This window comes from Onychostruthus taczanowskii, unplaced genomic scaffold (genome assembly GCF_017590055.1).
Source record: "Onychostruthus taczanowskii isolate IOZ18803 unplaced genomic scaffold, ASM1759005v1 scaffold12, whole genome shotgun sequence".
Lineage (NCBI taxonomy): Eukaryota > Metazoa > Chordata > Aves > Passeriformes > Passeridae > Onychostruthus > Onychostruthus taczanowskii.
The window spans coordinates 9758899-9776972 of record NW_024498351.1 but is presented as its reverse complement, the minus strand read 5'-3'; positions in this window follow the sequence as shown (position 1 = coordinate 9776972).

The following is an 18074-nucleotide window of genomic DNA, read 5'->3' as shown; positions in this document are numbered from 1 at the left end:
TCACCTGTTTTTTTTAGAAGGCGGTTCATCTTTGCAGGAGTCCTCTGTGGCTTAGGTATGGTCAGCTGACTATGCCATTTGGAAAAATGAACTGAACCAAAGACAGTTGGCAAGTAAGGCTCTTGTTCCTTGCTTAGGAATATTGATTATAACTGCTTAGTGGCAATAGAAATGGCTAATTTATGGGGCTGGAGAATGAGAGTGGAAATGAAACAACAAATTTTACAAGGATTCATATATATAATTTATAACAGAGAAGAGCAGTATGCTTTCCTTTGTGTGTGTGTGGTGGAGGGGCAAACAAAATCTGTCATAAAGGTAGCTCCCAAATACTTTTTCTCTTTGTAAAGCCTAGAAAGAAGCTTTCCCAATATCTGTAGAATTCTGTAAAAGAGCATGTTTGAAATGCATCATCTATCCAAAGATAACTAAAAATATTATGCAATTATATTTTGTTTTCACTGTTTTGACTTTGCAGGCATCTTTTATGGCCTGACTCTGTGACAGAAGTGAGAGTTTATAGCATTAAATATCTGACCTAAACACCATTGAAGTTAAACTCCCTGTTCTGGTCTTCTCCTCATTAACCATAGAAGATCTTGTGATCAAGTCCTTGTAGCCCTTGAACTGATCCAGACCTATTATGTGTTTCCCAAAATTTTCTTTAATTTTTACTGAATTCTGTTTCTGACATTGACCTTCATTTGCTCTGTTTGTTCAAAACCTAATTTAGTCTGTTTGAGCAATAACATTTGAGGCTCTGGGCAATTTCAGGGGATTAATGACTGATTGGGAGGGTTGATGGCCTGAGGCAATGATTCAGGGCTATTAACTTCATCTACAGAAAATGTATCAGGAAATGTTTTAGACTGAAGTTGTTGCTTGGCAGTGCCTGAATTGAGGGAGGGTGACTTTATGGCAAAAACAATTACCTATAAATTCTGAATGGATTTATTAAAATATACTATTACAATTTTGTTTTATAGTGGCTCTAGAAGGCCTGAACTAAAATGGGAATAAGACAAGAAAGCAGAAAAACTTGTTCTTCAGTGTGCTTTGTAAAAACAAGTTAATGGACAGTTCCTCTCAAGAAGCTTTTGTTACCTTTTTGAAAAAATAAGAATGTATTGTAGAGATTCATAAAGCAGGTGATTCCTGTTTCTACTATAATTTAAAATATTGTTCTATCCAAAAGTATTCCAAAATGGATCATTAAATCAGAATTGTCTTACAGAAGTATTTGATATCCATGACCTTTTCAAATTGTTTCCAAGTTCTGAAATCTTGGTAGAGAGCTATTCAAATCCATGAGAATTAGACACATTGTTTATGTAGATCTAATCAATGTATGTCATAGACACTGAATTTTTTCCTGTAAAACTGCTTGAAGTAAGGTAGTGTCCTTACTCCAGTTTACAGATGGTAGTCAGATTGTTTGAATGACCTGCCAGAGGTGAAAGAAGTTACCTGCAGAGCATGCAGAACACTCACCCTTGGAGCTTTCCAAATCTTGGCTGGGTTAGACCCTGAGCAACCTGCTCTAACTTCAGAAGTGACTCTGCTTTGAACAGGGGCTTGGGTGAAATGATTTCCAAAAGTATCTTCCAACCTGCATTGTTCCATGGTTCTTTGCCTCTATGTAGATGTGACAAAGCCAAGACTGGAAATTTAATCCTGTTGGTCCAACAGGACTTTCAGCAAAACACTATATAAATATCATAATAATCTTCCTTAAATCTCTGACTTGGATTTGGGCTTCTACAGTTTATAGCACATTTTGAAATCCTTCCCTTCAGTGCTTTGCTTTTATAAGCTAACAAGATGCATACAAAACTAAAGTTAGTGGTTATGCTGATGTTTTTGCTTCTGCTGGTTTTCATAGTTAATGTCAATTACTACAATTGCAATTGCTAATGGCATCTTAGTTTATTTTCAGAATTTGTCTTCAATGCAGATTCTCTTTTGGGACAAATTCCTGTATTTGATAGTTGGTTATGGCAAAAATATTAAATGGTTTTTCCAAGTAAATGTTCAAAAGTGCACTTGGAAATACTTGTGTGTGCAAGCAGTGAGTTTGCAGTGTAGCACAGCTCCTCACAAGAGTGCCATTTCAGGGGTGCTGCTATGAGCTGGCCTCTTTGTGTAGAGCATGAACCATTTGCACTCCAGCTTTGCAGAGCTCCTTTTCTATTCTTTTGCTTCATTTGTCATTTCCCTGATGTAATATCTTTATTATACTGGGTTTTCATCAGTGAAGCCTGTTACTTTTGATCTGGGATAGGTGTTACAGCTAAGAATTATTTTCAAAAAGTGGGCACAAGGATTTGATTAAAACTTGAACTGAGCCTGTACATTTTACTTTGATTTTTCTTTTTTGTTCTTCACTTCTCTTTTTGACTATATTTGAAAGGAGACAAAAAATATTAGGAATAGGTATCTCATAGGAAAGAGCCGTAAATATCTACACCAAAGAATTTTATGCCTAGGCTTTTAACTAGTATTGCATCCGGAAAACTTGGGATTACACAGGTCACTAACCTGTTTACCACGTGTTCAAATCAAAGCCTCAGCTGACAGCTTTTGCCAGGTACTCAAGAAATATAAAAGTGACAGTTATTATGCATCTTTCCTCCCTTGCTAATACATACTTAAACAAATGGAGAAATTTATTACATCAGTATTTTAAGTTTTCTACTCTTTGAGCTTGCAGCTTTTCTGAATTTTCCTTCTTTCAGACTTTGAAATGCATTATCAACATTTTTAATGTAATTTTTCTTTACCTTATTGAATAAGAAAAAACTATATATTGAACATCAAGCTATGAAAATGTTTCTCTCCTGACAGTACAAATTGAAAGAATTATGGATATTTTTTCCCATGTTATTTTGAGAATTTTAAAATTCCTTAATGATATATATGAGCAGCAAGCAACACAGAACTGGTCCACATACCATATGGGTCTTTTTTAGAACTAAATCACTGCATTGAGTTAAAGTGGATACAGAAGTCTCTGAGAAGTGACACAAAGTTGGTGGATTAATCTTTATTTCTGACCCAAAAATGCTTTGAGGGTCCTGTTAAAGTAGGGAAGCTCTACTGGCTTTTTTTAATGTATCTTCAATATTTAGCAGCTGAGCCTGATCCTGAATGATGGTGATGCAGCGGAGGATGAGGGGCCTTCAGTGACTCTGGTCTCTTTCATTCCTTTGTTGGTTTCAGCTGTAGCAATGTGTGTTCTATATATATTTCTATATGGGATTTACTGAAGAACTGAAAAATTGCATATATTTGTAGATTAGAACACTATGTTGAGTCATCTCTCCAAACACCACCTGCATGTATTTTAGCGTCAGTGTGGAACACAGAGAAAGCTGATAATATTTAACTAAATTTTACCACATTCAACAAATGGAGATTTTACAGAACCACTGCCTTTGTTTCTAATACACCTGATCATTCTGCTTTCCATTCTGACATTCTTTATCATAAATCTTTTGGAGTCTTACTTTGTTTTCTTATCAACTTGGTAACTTCAGGTTTAATTCTACAAGTCCTTGTGTGAGCACACCAGGACTGGAAGCCCTGGCCGTTCTGCAGTGTGAAATGGTATCTGTGTTTTGCAGAGATCATGCTTGGTTTCATTGTGCAGATATTGAATGAAGGTATATGTATTCCTCTTGAGAGACATTGTTTTCTAGTTTCACTGCTTCTCTGACTACTCTCATGAGAATCTCAGGCTGTGTTGTCATTTTATCTGCATAACAACACATCATAATGAGTTTTGACTGTATTGCTTGTAAAGTTTCTTTTTCTGGTTTCACTTATGCCAGGTGATGGCAGTAAAGGACCTTTGCTCTTTCAGCATTTGCTATGAAGTACAGAAAACATTGAGACTCCTAGCCTGCATCCAAGGGAGAGAATTCACTTCTTTCATTCCTGTTGCTTCCTTACAGCTTGTTGTGACATCCATTGTCAGATGGAAAAAGCAGCATGGCTTGGATTGCAGGCTGTCTGGGGTTTTTGTCCTTCTTAATAAATACTAAAATCCATATCTGTTTTTCACTCTCCTTTCTCTGTATTGGCCTTCTCATACTGTATATTCCAGTATAACTTTTCAATGTATTCTATACAGTGCAAGCTGTAGTGTTTAGTTTTGGGCTGAATATGTTTAAAACTGCCCCTAGAAGTTTAGCATAGGTTGCATGTAAAGGGACAAAGCTGTTTATCTGGGATTTGTCACTCAGGCAGATGGTAACGTAGCAATATTGTGTCAAAAAAGATTTTCAAAATGAAAAGCCTTGCAGTGAGTCTGGAGTGTACCTGCTGGAAATGGAACAAGTCAGGCATTCACAACTGTTTTATTCATGGCCTAAATGAAGGGGCAGGGCGGGGGGGAAGGCCTGACCAGAGAACACTAGTTCAGGTTGGCCTTGAAACTTCCTTTCTTAAGCCTGTATTTAGTAAGCATAGGATAGGATAGAAAAGTGACTTCTCAAACAAGCCACAGCAATGACTATTAATAAAGAATGTGCATTGCCAGTGGTTTTGATTAGTGCTCTCATGCCAACAGTGGGGGGAATGAGCTAAATGCTTGTTTTAAGGCACAAAAAAAAATCTCAAACTGGGTGTAGCATAAGATGATCAGTGCTGTAATGATAACAGTTTCATGCTTTAATTCAGATGGAGAATGAATGAATTCATGTAATGCAGTCTGGTCACAACAGTCAGGCTACTTTTGTTCATGTTTTTATTCTGAAGAGACATTTCATAAAGTTGCTGTGCAGCCACCAGACACTGGATTAGTCCATTAAGGTATCTCCTTGTTCATATTCAACTGAAGTTATTATCTATTCTTATAGTAGAAGGTCATATGGGAAGCTTATATCTTCCTATGCTTGTGTTTGGTTGTGTTAGATCTGATTCAGCTTGTACTAGTCCAGTTTTTCAGGTTGTCTTTTTTTATTTTTCACTCACATATTCCTGTTTTCCTTTGTATCCCTGTCAACTCTGCTACTAGTCAAAATCTTTAGCCCATAACTACTCCTCCAACCAAGGCCATGAGTAGAAATATTAAATAAGTCTTTTTCCTAAACCAACCTACTAGGAACTCCAGTGGCAGTCTTTTTCTAGGCTGAAAATCTGTATTTTGGCCTGGCTGATTGATGTGACTGATGTAGCCACCTTGACATTGTACAGTGATGAGGCTTAATAAGTATGTCACAGAACTTCAAAAGAATTATTGAAAAAAAAAATCAAAATCTGTTCTTTAACAAGAGATTAATTACTCATGCACGCTGTCAGAGAGCAGCAGGGGCTGTCTGCTCCCTAGGGGGTGGGAAGCTGAATGTGATAGTGTGGCCAGCTGAGGACCTGGATCAAGCAAGCAGGGCAGACCAGAGCTCACAGACAAGCTGCAGCAACAGCTGAGACTTCCTGCTGGGTTTGTGGTGATAAGGCAGACCGGAGGCCAGGCTGGGAAGTCAGTCCACAGGTCAGAGTCGGGACCCATGGTGTGGTAGAGCTGGGATCTGGTACTCCTCTATGGCTGCCACCCTGGGCTGACATGAAGTAGACTCTGAGGCCTGTAATGTGCGAGCTGAGCCCCCAAAAAAAAAAAAAAAATTGGCCAGGGCCATTAAGATATCGAAGTGTCAGGTCTCTGGTGTACATTTAGTTGCTGAGGCTGGACTTGATGATCCTGAAAATGTTTTCCAGCCTTACTGATGCTATGATTTCATGATCTAAGTGAAGGTGTGAAAAAAATCAGAGTTGCATAATGTGAGTTTTTCTGTGGTAAAGTTTCTTAGATAAAATACCTGTAGACAAGAAGAGTGTTTAGGGCTCTAACTTTCTATGACACAAAGTAATTTTTCTTGGTGCAGTCTTTTAATTTCTCTACATTTCCAGAGTGAGGAAAGGGAGAAACAAGGAATTACAAACTGATTTCTTGTTCTGTTTGCATTTAAATGCTGAAGAGATCTGTTTACACCTGGTTTTTAGTTTGCAGTATAAGATTTCCTCAGCTGCTAAATGCCCAGGCTGTGTGTATGTACACTTAGACAAATAAGTTAGGTGTGCCCAGGAATGTTTCTGAGCACTGATACCAAGTAATTGACATGGAGTAGCCTGCACTGCTACTTTTAAACTTTCTAAGCAACATGAGGCTACCAGCCACTAGGAAACAGCAGATTTTATGATGGTCCCCCCATCCTGTGCTAGTGCCTGAACTGTGTCCAGGCCAGGAATAATTTTAAAGATTTCTGAATGCTAGGACTGCCTTTAACAATTTAGAAGATGAGTGGTTTGGGCTGCTTTATTTTACAGGCACATACAGGCACCTTTCAGCTTTTGATGTAAACAGATGAAGCAAATCAGCTAGGCAGGAAACTCATGAGTGCTTGGAATGTGAGCTAAATGCTTGGGAAAATATTCAGTTTCTTCACCTGAAATTTTTAAAGCATACAGTTGTGATATGGGTACAGTGATAAAACGTGATGTGGAAAGGATGCTGTACTGCTGAAATGGCAATTTCATCTACAGACTCTTCTCCAGTTTGTTGTTGCAAAATTGCCCGTTAAATAGCTACTTAATATGTTTTTGCTTTTTCAGTGTTGGTTGAAGCGTCCTGATGTTGAAGAACTGTGTATACAATATAGAACTGTATATGAATCTGTGTACAGATTATGGATTTGGTGGAGTGGTGTAGATCTTCAATTAAAGATATCAACATAAAGCTGGTGATCATTTTCTATTCAGCCTGTAATAATATAGGAAGACAAGTCAAACACTGTACCTTGGGATTGTTTGCTTTGAGGTCAGTGAGATGCAAGATCTTCAGCTGCCGGAAGTTAATTGTTTTGGATTAATAGAAGAAGCTGGAAAGCAGGCTATCAAAAAAGTTCAAACTTGAATATTTTTATAGTGCCAGCTGACCTGATGCTTTTCTTTGACTGGAAGGATGATTGGCCAGTCAAAAGAAACTGCATATGACTCATATGTATAGATTTCAATAAAGCATTTGACATTGTGACACATGGGAAAGCAGTAGTCTGATTAAGATTGGAAACTGTTAAAATGGGGCATAAAACATGGAAGTTATGTACATGGAATGGATTAAGCAAAAAGTGTTATACTTACTCGAAAATTATTAAAATAAAAGGAGCTTTCAAGTCAGGTTCCTCTGAGCTTGGGGTTGGGACAGATCATATTTAATAATTTCCTAAGTGATTTAATGATTTCATAAGCCACAAAAAGTACACTTTATAAATGTACTGCTCAATAGATCCTTGCAATCTGCTGACTGATCCTCAAGAAAGTGTGGAGAGCCGGAGGAAAAGAAGCTGGAGTGTGAACAAAAGGAACTAAAGGATGATGTAATTAAACAGTAAATCTAATTGTAGAAGGGACAAACACTTAAGGATTAATAGTTAGGACTGATAGTAAGAGTATCAGTTCTTATTCATGTGCTAGACAGGTGGAGTCTGAAATGAGTAAAAAGAAGCATTAATGGTCTTACGGAAAAATAAGGTTTCTCTCAATGGGAAAGTTATAAAAGCTTTCTAGCTTGCCAAAATAAAGGCTGAGAAGTATGATAATAGTCACTGAATTTTTTTAGAATAGTGAACTTCAGGGGTAGCGAAGATAATTTTTGGGTAATGAACAGTCTTGATAGTAGAAGAAATAAGTACAAAAGATGAATAAATATATTTAGACAAAATATAGTTGCAAGAGTAGTAGGTTTTCTGACATACTGACTGACTTCCTGGCATCTGAGGGGTTTTAGAATATATTTTTCTTAACTTGTTTGAAAATAAGTATACCATGAAGGAGAACAGAATGCAGTGTTCTCAAAATTAGCAATAGTCTCATTTATACACAATGTTACAGAAATATTTGGGAGAGTATGCAAAACATTTGAATAACTGCTTTCCCTTTTTTATTAAATATTATAGAATAATTGTTAGATGCAACTTCTCTGCAGAAGATGACCTTTCCTTTGCATTTGTTTCATTTTTTTGTTTTTCAAAACTACTGTATAGGTAGAAATGCCAACTACCGTTGTACTACAAACTTTGTCTGTGGGCAGAAATGAGACACACCTCACATAAACCCAGTAATTTATTGCCAATGTAATTGAAATCGTAACAGTCTAATCCTACAACCATTACTGGTCCAAATGCAATTATATGTATGCAGAAAAGTTTAATAACAATAATGCAAAAAAGAGTTAAAAGCGTTAAAATGCACAAGCTGATACTTCTGGGACGTAGCTGCAGTGGTTTTGTTCTGGTGAAGGTGCTACAGGGGTTCCTCAGCCTTTGGTGGGAATAACATATTCATTGTGTTGGATATGACTTCTTTTTTATTTCCTATACCCTCATTTGTTCAATTGCAGGCCCAGCTTTCTTTTAGTGACCACTGTTAAGTTCATAGCTGAAGGATTTCAGTTCCAGACCATTTTTATTTTCTCATGTCTGTACTCCTCTCTTCTCCACCATGTTTCTTCACTTCTCAAGCCTCTGCTGTTGCACCAGCTGTGTGTTTTTCTATATTATGTTATCAATAGATATCTCATTCTAGATGGAACTCCTTGTTATTTCTATCTGTATAAAACTATGATTCTACTGTAGAAGATAACACAGATTAAAAAAATTAGCCTGATCATTTGGGCAAATGTGCTGTTAGTGCTTATCAAGTAAAACAAGATTGCAGTCAGGTCAAGAAAAAGTTAAATAGATAAAGCTGGAAAAGGCTCAGTCCTAATGTCTTACAAATTCAGTATGCAACACACAGTCCATTTTTACAGGGCACACAGTTACCCACCCCTTTTTATCCTGAACATGGGAGTTCGTATTATAGCAAGGCCTTTACATAGCAGTTATTATCTTAGGAAGGTGTTGAACTTTTTTTACTGTATGGAAGCAGTATGGTAATTTTCCATCACTTTTGTCACTTGAAAATATCATCCCTAGGCCCTGTGGACACCTTTATAAAACCTATTTTGTTTCGGTCTGTCCTTGCTATCCTACTGAGGTTGTTTTAACCTGTCAAACTCAGTAGGACAGTTAGGCAACATTCTTTTGTTGCATATATTCTGAATTTGACTCTTGTTCTATGGGGAATGGAGTGCAACTGCCAACAGTCATTCTATTTGCCACCTTCAACAACCATCAGGAAAATGGAACTGTGTCTGTGTGTGATGAGCTAGAAGGTACTTAGTCACCCTTAAGCTATTCATTGCTAAGTCCACCTAGACCAGAATTGTACTGTTCCTCTAAGTGACAGTGACATCTAATGCAGTAACTCAGAATGTATTAACGGACTAAATGCATGCCATTATTTTTGTGTTAATTTGGCTTTAGACAAGGAGTAATCAAAGCCAAAGTGAAACATCATATTATAAATGCAGTCAAACATGTTTGGAAGCCCTTCAGATGCTTCATGATCTATTTTTATCTGCTAGTATCTTGGTAGTTCTTCTGAGTATTCTTGGCAAAAATGTATAATAGATACAGTAGCCTGAACAGTAGATACCTATAATGGTACAGTGAAAATATCTGGCAAGTTCATCTCTGCAGTATGGCAAATTCCCTCAGATTTAGGATAACCCTCACCAGAATGCTAGTGGTCAGGTTATTATAACCTGAACAATTACAAACTATCATACTGTTTTATCTTCCTATTCACCAAGAGTTTTTAATAGGCTGTGGCAGCTATAAAATTCAAAGAATGAAATTTCTGCATTCTGTGAACAGTATACAGAGACTTTTTATTAAATGCTTAGTTAAAAATTTCTTCTATTTTGTGTCAAACCCCAAAGAAGGGAAATGCTAACAATATGGTAGGGAACTGTTTTGGCCTGTAATATTTTCTTTAAGACACTTATGTTTTCTGTGTCAGGAGTTGCTGTATTTTGATCCAAGGCATTGCTATGTAACCATTGTTTCATCTGTATATATATATTAAATAAAAATGAAAACTGCTTGAGTCACCTGTCCTGAATGGCAAGACTGTCTTGGAGATCTGATTCCCAATGACTCTTATAAATTTTCTATTAAAAGTCCCAGGGTCTGATTTAGTTGCTAATTGCTGTACCCATAGTCAGTTGGGTAGCAGCACATACATCTTACTGCTTTTTGGGTCTTCACTAATTTTATTGTACTGTAACAACAGCAGGTCTGATAAGGTCTTGCAATCAAACTAGACAAAGCAGAGCCAACAGTGAGCAAAAGAAGCATCATACCAGAAATATCAGCATCTGGGGAGTAGCAGATACCTTTCTAGTGTTAACAAGTTTGGAGGGCATGTTGAATAAGAGAAATAAGAGGAAGAGGTAACAGAAGCAATGAAGCTTTGAAAAAAGAAAACTGGAGTGAGAAATGCCAGGCTACAGATGTGACCATCTCCATGGAGAAATTTCTCTCATTACATGAATGTCCAGGGTTTTAATGTTTTCTTTATCTGTTTGGTTTCTGTGTACAGCCTTTTTCCAAAGTTACCTGTTTGAGTAAGAGAAAAACACTTAACCATCACAACAGCAATAGGAAGTAATAGAAAATTAAGCACCTGAGAGCTGCAGTTTTGCAGAGACTGGTTGACTGAAGACTCTTAAAAAGGTTTTGCATCAACGCACCTCAGCATAAGGTGTGTTTTTTGTGGGATTGCAAAACTTGTACAGTTCTTCCTCTTAGAATTTTGGCTGTGATCTAAACTCTGGATTTAACTACATAAATGCATCAGTTGCAACTTTCCATTCTTATCTACCTGGGAACAGCTCTGCTAAATTGCTCCCATATCCTTTGTGATGGACTTCTATCATCATATTGTTTGTTTCATTATCAGTTTCTCTGGAGTTTGTCTTCCAACAGCCTTTGGAAAGAAGAAATTCCCTTTTTATTAAACTCTCAAAGCAGTAGTAGAGGGAGATACATACTTAGTGGATAGTGACATCTGTGTGTCCTAGCAAGATACAGAATCACAGTGCCTCCCTTTCTATTTTTCAAACAGTTTTAGAAGTCCAGTTCTGTATTTCCACCAGCATGTCAAAGAGTGGGCAGCAGATGGTGTCTCAGAGGAATTTACATAAATACGACATCACAGGTTTTGTTCAGAGTGGAAAGCTTTCTCCAGAAGAGACTGACGTCACTGAGCAATCATCACTGACAAGAAAACCTGGTGAGTCGGTACTTCTAGGTCATCTCAACTCTTCAGCAGGACATCTTGTCTAATCTTCACTCCTAAGTCATCGTAATCAAACAAAGTTAGACCTGAGAATAGAAAGAGGCCAGCCTGGGAAATGAGAAATGAGAGAAATTCAACTTGTGTTGTGATGATATGTGTGCAGCATAAGTGGCAATTATAGAGAAAGATTTGTTGAAATCTTTTGCTAGTAGAGTGTCTTAGAGATAGGGTAGCTTGACATCTGAGGTGGTGATGAGGAGCAAGAGTACATTTTGTTTTTAAGAGCAGGTCTAACTATAACTGCAAACAGTGAATTGCCTGGGGGATGAAATGCTTAGGCCTACTGTAACATGAAATCAGTGTGGTGTTATTTTTAGACAGAATGAAAGACACCCATATCAAAAATGTGCTTGCTTACAACGGTCATTTCATATTAACCTAGGATAATAGTTTTGTGTCTTATGAGACTATCACTGTCTTGAGTGAAATCTTTTATTCAAATGTAGATATTGGCTGAATTAATGATTTTTTGGACCTGTCCGTACATAGCCACATTCACAGTCTTATTTTGGGATATGAAAATGAAAACCTAGCTGAGTGTGTCAGCATCTGCCTGTCACCCAGTATTTAGTCACAAACTCTGTTTGGCTGCCTCTTCTTAGCTCTCTTTGCAGCTGATGCCATACAAGAATGATGATGTTTCAGCTGTTCTAGTGAGGAATGAGCTCCTACTAGAAGGCTTTAGTCTTGGCAGGAAAACAAGAAGCCTGCACCTTAACTTAATTCAAAGTGGGGACTGAAGCTACTTTTTACTTCTTAACTCTCTTTTCCCCCATGATAAGACCTGCTGACACATCATCAGAAGATGACAGGAAGACTTAAATAAGCAAGCCAAGCAAAAACCAGCAGGAAGAAAACTTAACACTGCAACATGAAATAATGTAAAAGACTATTCCATATCAAGGAAGGGTAACTGAAATGGTGAATAGAAGGCAAACAATGCCCAGTTTTTAAAAAATGCTGAAATCAGGTATTCTTAAAAAACAGGATACAGAATAAATAATCTGTCTTAAATTTCTGGCAGGAGAAATATTGTAAGGCATCTTTGGATCTTTGGGAGGAGGCTTTTGCTATACAAAAAAGGCAACTTCAGATGAAATATTAATGAAATTACTCAACAGAAAAGGAACAGGGGAAAAGAGTAGTCACTCTTCTATAGAAATGTATTCCTTGGGAGCATCTTGGCATTAAGTAGGAGCAACCAAAAAGGAGTATAAAATATTATTTTCCTTCCAAACTGACAGGTAAATCTTGAACAGAAAGATTGCCTTACCAAAAGTTCTAAAAAATCAGAAAACTACCTCATATTATTCACTGTCTACTATTTTCTTACATATAGCTATGTAAAATAAATGAATGTGTAATTTATCCTAGAACACATTGTATGTAGTGTGAGAAATTTTAATACTGGCACTATATACAACATTATGATCAACTTAGAATACAAATTCTCGACCTAAATAAGTAGAAAGGCTAAAGTATGAGGTTTTATGTGCAACATATATGGGCTAGAAAATAATTACTATTATTTTGGATGTCAATGGTACTTTTTATTGGTATTTTCCTCCATGCTATACAAATTTTTGGTGTTGCTTTCAACAGTTATTTGAAATAAAATATTCTTGCAAGAGAAAGGTTTCATATACAAATATCACATGAGCAATATTTACTCAAGAATGGATTCACAAATTGTTTTTCTGTTATATTTACCTTTGTGCACCTAGGTTGCATGTGGTTATTTTTAAAATAAGTGATTCAAGAGCTCAGTATTTGAAAAGAATTTCCAGGCAGTAGGATTTGTGATTCTATATGTTACACTGCTTGCTATTGCTTAAGTGATAGGGAGGATTAACTGAACAGTTTGTACAAAAACCCAACTCTGTAGAAGCACCATTAAGATCTTCCCTGGTGAGGTCAAGTATTACTTTGAGGATCACTGAAACCCTAAGGAAAGGGGGGGTGGCTAATAAAACTAAGGGAAATAAGCAGTATAAACTATGGTCACATCTTGCATGGTCATCCAATTTGCAATTACATGCAGTGAAACAGGTAGTAGAATCATAAAGTAATATATTGGCTTTTTTCTTCTCTTCATAATCTTAGTACTTAGAGTTCTGAACATAACGTTTCTATAAATATTTCCAAATTTTTAACTGTCTGAGTTTTTATGAATACTTTAAACTGAACTAGCTTAGATGAACTACATAAATCTCTTAATATATTTTAGTATCTGTAAGAAAGATGAGTGTGATCCTTCCATCTTTGACTCTTTTGCCAGTGCGCATAGCTGTCAGGCATATGCAGTCACATTTTAGTTTTGAAAACAGTCTGCAATACATCATGTTTTCAGATCACTTCAAATGTGTGAATGTACAAGAGGAAAGGAAAAATAATGGAGGGCTGAACAGTTACCCTACTAAATTAACTATACTATTTACTGTCATGCTTATTCCTTCTACGGTGTTGAATTCTCAGCTTACAAGGCTGAATCACTTCCATGCTAGCTACAGGTATGGTTTGGGTCTGAACTCCCTGGAGCAGATGTTCTTTCCTCCAGGGTAAATGAGGGAGCAGTTCAATGCTCTTCTGTTTAATAATTGGTAAATCAATCAGTCAGTAGCATGAACCTATGGAGCTCAAATGAGCAGAGGAAAGGACACGGTATGTGACTAATTTTTGAGATGGAGTGCTGGTTTTTGCTGGGGTAAAGTTAATCTTCTTCCCAGTGGCTGGTATGGGGCTGTGTTTTGGATTTGTGATGAGCGCAGTGGTGATAATATAGAGATGTTCGTGTTATTGCTGAGCAGGGGTTGCACAGAGCCAAGGCCTTTTCTGCTTTTTGTCCTGCCATGCTGGGGAGGAGACTGGGTGTGCATGGGAGGCTGGGAGGAGACACAGCCAGGACAGGTGACCCTAGCTGATCAAAGGGATATTCCAGACCACGTGACATCGTGCGCAGGTATAAAGTGGGAGAAAAAGGAAGCAGGGAATATTTGGAGTGATGGCACTTGTCTTTCCAAATCCCTGTTACATGTGACCCTGTTCTCCTGGGGATGGCTGAGCAGCTGCCTGCCATGGGAAGTGGTGAATGAATTCCTTGTTTTGCATTTTTTGTGTGTGCAGCTTTTACTTTCCCTATTGAACTGGCTTAATCTCAACCCACAAGTTTTCTACCTGCTACATTTGGTTGCTGGCTGTGGTTAAACCACTACAGATGGTGGAGAAATTGAAAAGAGCTCTGACATGTTAGCAGTGGCTAGAGCTGTGTATATGTAAGAGTGCCCTGGAGAAGCTGGAGCTGGAAGTTGGGTTCTGGCTAGTGGCACCATCCAAGAATGTTGTTCTCAGGAGCTCCAAGAGGGCACCAGCTTTAGGTATGGCCTAGACAACCAATGTTTGACAAATTAAATGGCTGAAGTGGGGTCAGTGTTGTGGTTTTTGAGAAACTTCCAATATTTAAAGGAGTAACATATTTTTTCCCTATTCTCCCTGCATTTTAGAGATGTTAATTTTTAGAGATAGAAGGTGAGGCAAAGACAATGATTAAATTTGCGTAATGAATTTGATTTTATCTTTTTGTTACTTAAATTCTTTGGAAAAACAAACTGATTATCTTATCGCATATGACCTTTCTGATAGCTATCATAGGCTTAATAGCTGGTGATGGACCAAACTACCAAAAAATTAATGTTTTTTCCTTTGCTTGGTGGACTCCTGATTTTGAGCTGCAAGATATACAAAGCTAAGTAAAATAGACACACTAGGCAGATGAATTTGATTAAGATAGTAATTAAACATACAGCTAATTGCTTTTTACATGTTGCAAAAAGTTTTCTTGAAGGAATTGTGACTATATTTCTTTTAGCAAATACAGTGGTTTGTTTGTTTGTTTTTAATAATATCTAGGCTGGCAGTAACAGATTCCTAGTGACTTTTGCTAAAAATAACTAGATGGGTGTGCAAGTTATTATATGATTAAAAGATAAATTTAGATTCCTGAGCATAATTTTTCTCGTGAAGAGGACTTCTGTTGCTCTATAATGTTTTTATGTTTGGAGTACTTGAGGAACGCAATCTGAAGAGAATGCCTGGGATAGGAATACCAGCTGTGAAAGGGAGTAAGTGCTGGAAGTAACTTCCTTCTATAAACACATACACTTTTGGAATAAATATGTCATGGTTTGACCCGGAAGTAAGGTTTTGGGAAGTTATGGTCAAACCAATCAGTGGCCAAATTTTAGATTGGCACCTGGTGTGGCCACTGGGGATGTGGATATGCCTCTGAGAACACACAGGGGTTAAAAGCAGAGCACTCCCAGAGAGACTTCCTCTTTGGAGTCCGGCAGGTGAGCAGACCAGACCTCTCCCCTGCCCAGCTGCGTCTGGGTGGGGGAGGGGAGAAAGTAGAGCCTGCTTTGTTCTGTTCCCGGGTCACATCTCACAGTAACCATTTTGGGGAATACACCTCTCATGGGGGGCACTGGCATTGTGCCAGAGTCAATCCATGACAAAATAGAAGAAAAATTGGAGTGCCTTTTGCAGACTAATTGGTTATTTTCTGTTACTCTGTTATCATGCTCCTAGGAAAAATCCAGTTCTCTTGGTTTTGGGTGTCCTGGTTAATGCCAGGGTTCATCAGCTTACATCTTCCAGTATTTAAGTTTTTAAAATAATTTTTTCATTTCACAGTTTTCTAATCTTTACTGCTTTGGGGGCCACATAAGAAATAATGGTGAAAAGGAATTCCACTGATAATTATTGAATTAAAGTAACTGTGGAAACATCAATCTGAGGTCTGAAAACAGCATTTGGAATGGTTTAAGACAGTGGTATAGATTACCCATCACAAACAATGTCTTGCTGAACAGAAATGTCTTGTGCTGTGAAGCAACATACTATGTATGGAAGTGTATAGAAATAAACAAATGAACCAGAAATTAACAAAAAAACCTAGGAAAAAACTTCAATACCAAGAAAAAAAATCTCATGAGGGAGGCTCAGCCTCCTAAAAGTAGCAGAGATTAAAAGAAATAAGAATGCTCATCCTTCAAATTTATTGAGGCTTTATTTTATTGGAAAATTAAAAAATACTTGTCTGAATGCAGATTTTTAATCCCTGGGTTCTTTTTATTTTGTTTGGTTTTTGAAAATTCCGTCTGCATTCCTTCTGTATTTTGTACACCTCTGAGAATATAGTAAAAATATGCTGCTGTTTAGAATTATATTGAAAGGTGACAAAATATTTAAACATTTTTTAAATTAAAAAGTAGCTTTTTCCAGAACTTAAGTTGTTCACTGATTTCTGAAAATTTGTCAGATTGAATTTACTTGTTCAACAGTTACCATTTTACTTTGCTTGCTTCAAAATGTGATCTACAAGTTGTTTAAAAAATAGATTGAAAAGTTGTCTAGTTTAATTACAGAGTAGTTTATTCGGATGCATCTGTAGTTCCAAAACCTTGTAGAGCCATTCAAGGCAGTGATGACAGATCTACGTGTGCTTTTTATTCCAGCTCTTTCCAGGGCAGAGTGGCCATTAGAAGCAAAAATTCCTTTTAGGCTAGGGGCTTATGGACCTGTTTTAGCTATCTAATATCAGAATAGACTTCAAAACTCACAGAAGTGTAATAAATAAGTTATGAGGCTGTGAACTCTCAGCCAATGCAGATACTTTTCAAGCTGGACCTGAACTTTATGTAATACTCTGGGTATGTCCATCTGTTCTTAAGTTATTGTATGTTTCTGTAGTGAAAAATTCTAACCAAAGTTTTTTTGTTTCTTTAGAACAAAGTTATATTATATGCTGGAAATGTTAGAAATATTTTTTTTTAGTAATTTCTAAAACAAATGTTTTTACTAGTGAACACTTCTTTAAATAGATCATCTGTCCTGGATCAAATTCCTCCTTGTTTGTTGCAGTGAAGTGGTACAGTACTCAGGGATGATAAAAGTAGCTGAATCCAAAGCTTACTGGTGGATATGTATTTTAAAAATGAATGTGTGAATGAAAAAAAAAACCAAAACAACCAACAAAAGCCAAACCACAAAAAAACTCCAAAGAGGGGTTGGTGTGCGTATATGAGTGCAAATTCCCTCATCAAGGATAGTTTTGAAAACATCTTTGTATTCCAACATCAGAAAACTGAATCAGACCCACCAAGTTACTTGCTGCCTGTGGCAGTAATGTCTAGTTTGAGTCAGTTCAGCTGCAGAGTTTAGCAAGCCTGTGTGGGAGAGCTGAATCTCCTCAGCGGTGTGCAGTAGGCATAACTGTACAATCCCGCCTTCTTGAAAAGCACATTGGGTTTTTTTAAAGCGGACCCTTTTCTTCTGTGAACCACATGTGCTCAGCTATACAGCCTGCTTTGAACAGCTGCTCCTAAGTCTCCTGTGACTGCAATCTTTGTTTCCCCTTCATAGATTTAACTGCACTTGCAGTTCCTTTTTCAGTTTCTGACTGAAGATTTCTAGTAGGAGTTGCCACGAAGGGTAAACAGTTTGTGACCTCAGATCGGTCCAGTGTATTGATCTGCCATGAGTGCTGCTCCGTGTGCTGGCTCCTGCTTCACAGCAATGCGGCGCTTCCCTGGCAATTCAGCCGCCAGCTCAGCTTACACTTTACAACTTCTGTACTTGCAGGTTCTAAAGTTACTGCTTGACAAGGTGGTCTTTAGGTGAGGCTGGTCTCTGGAAACATCCTGTCTACATTAGTATGGAGCCAGGAAAGCTGCTTATTATTAATAATATTTTTTTTAGCATAAATGCAATTTCCTGTAAGTTTCCTCTGTGAGGGTTTGGTTCTAACACATTATATTTTAGGTGAGAAGAGAAAT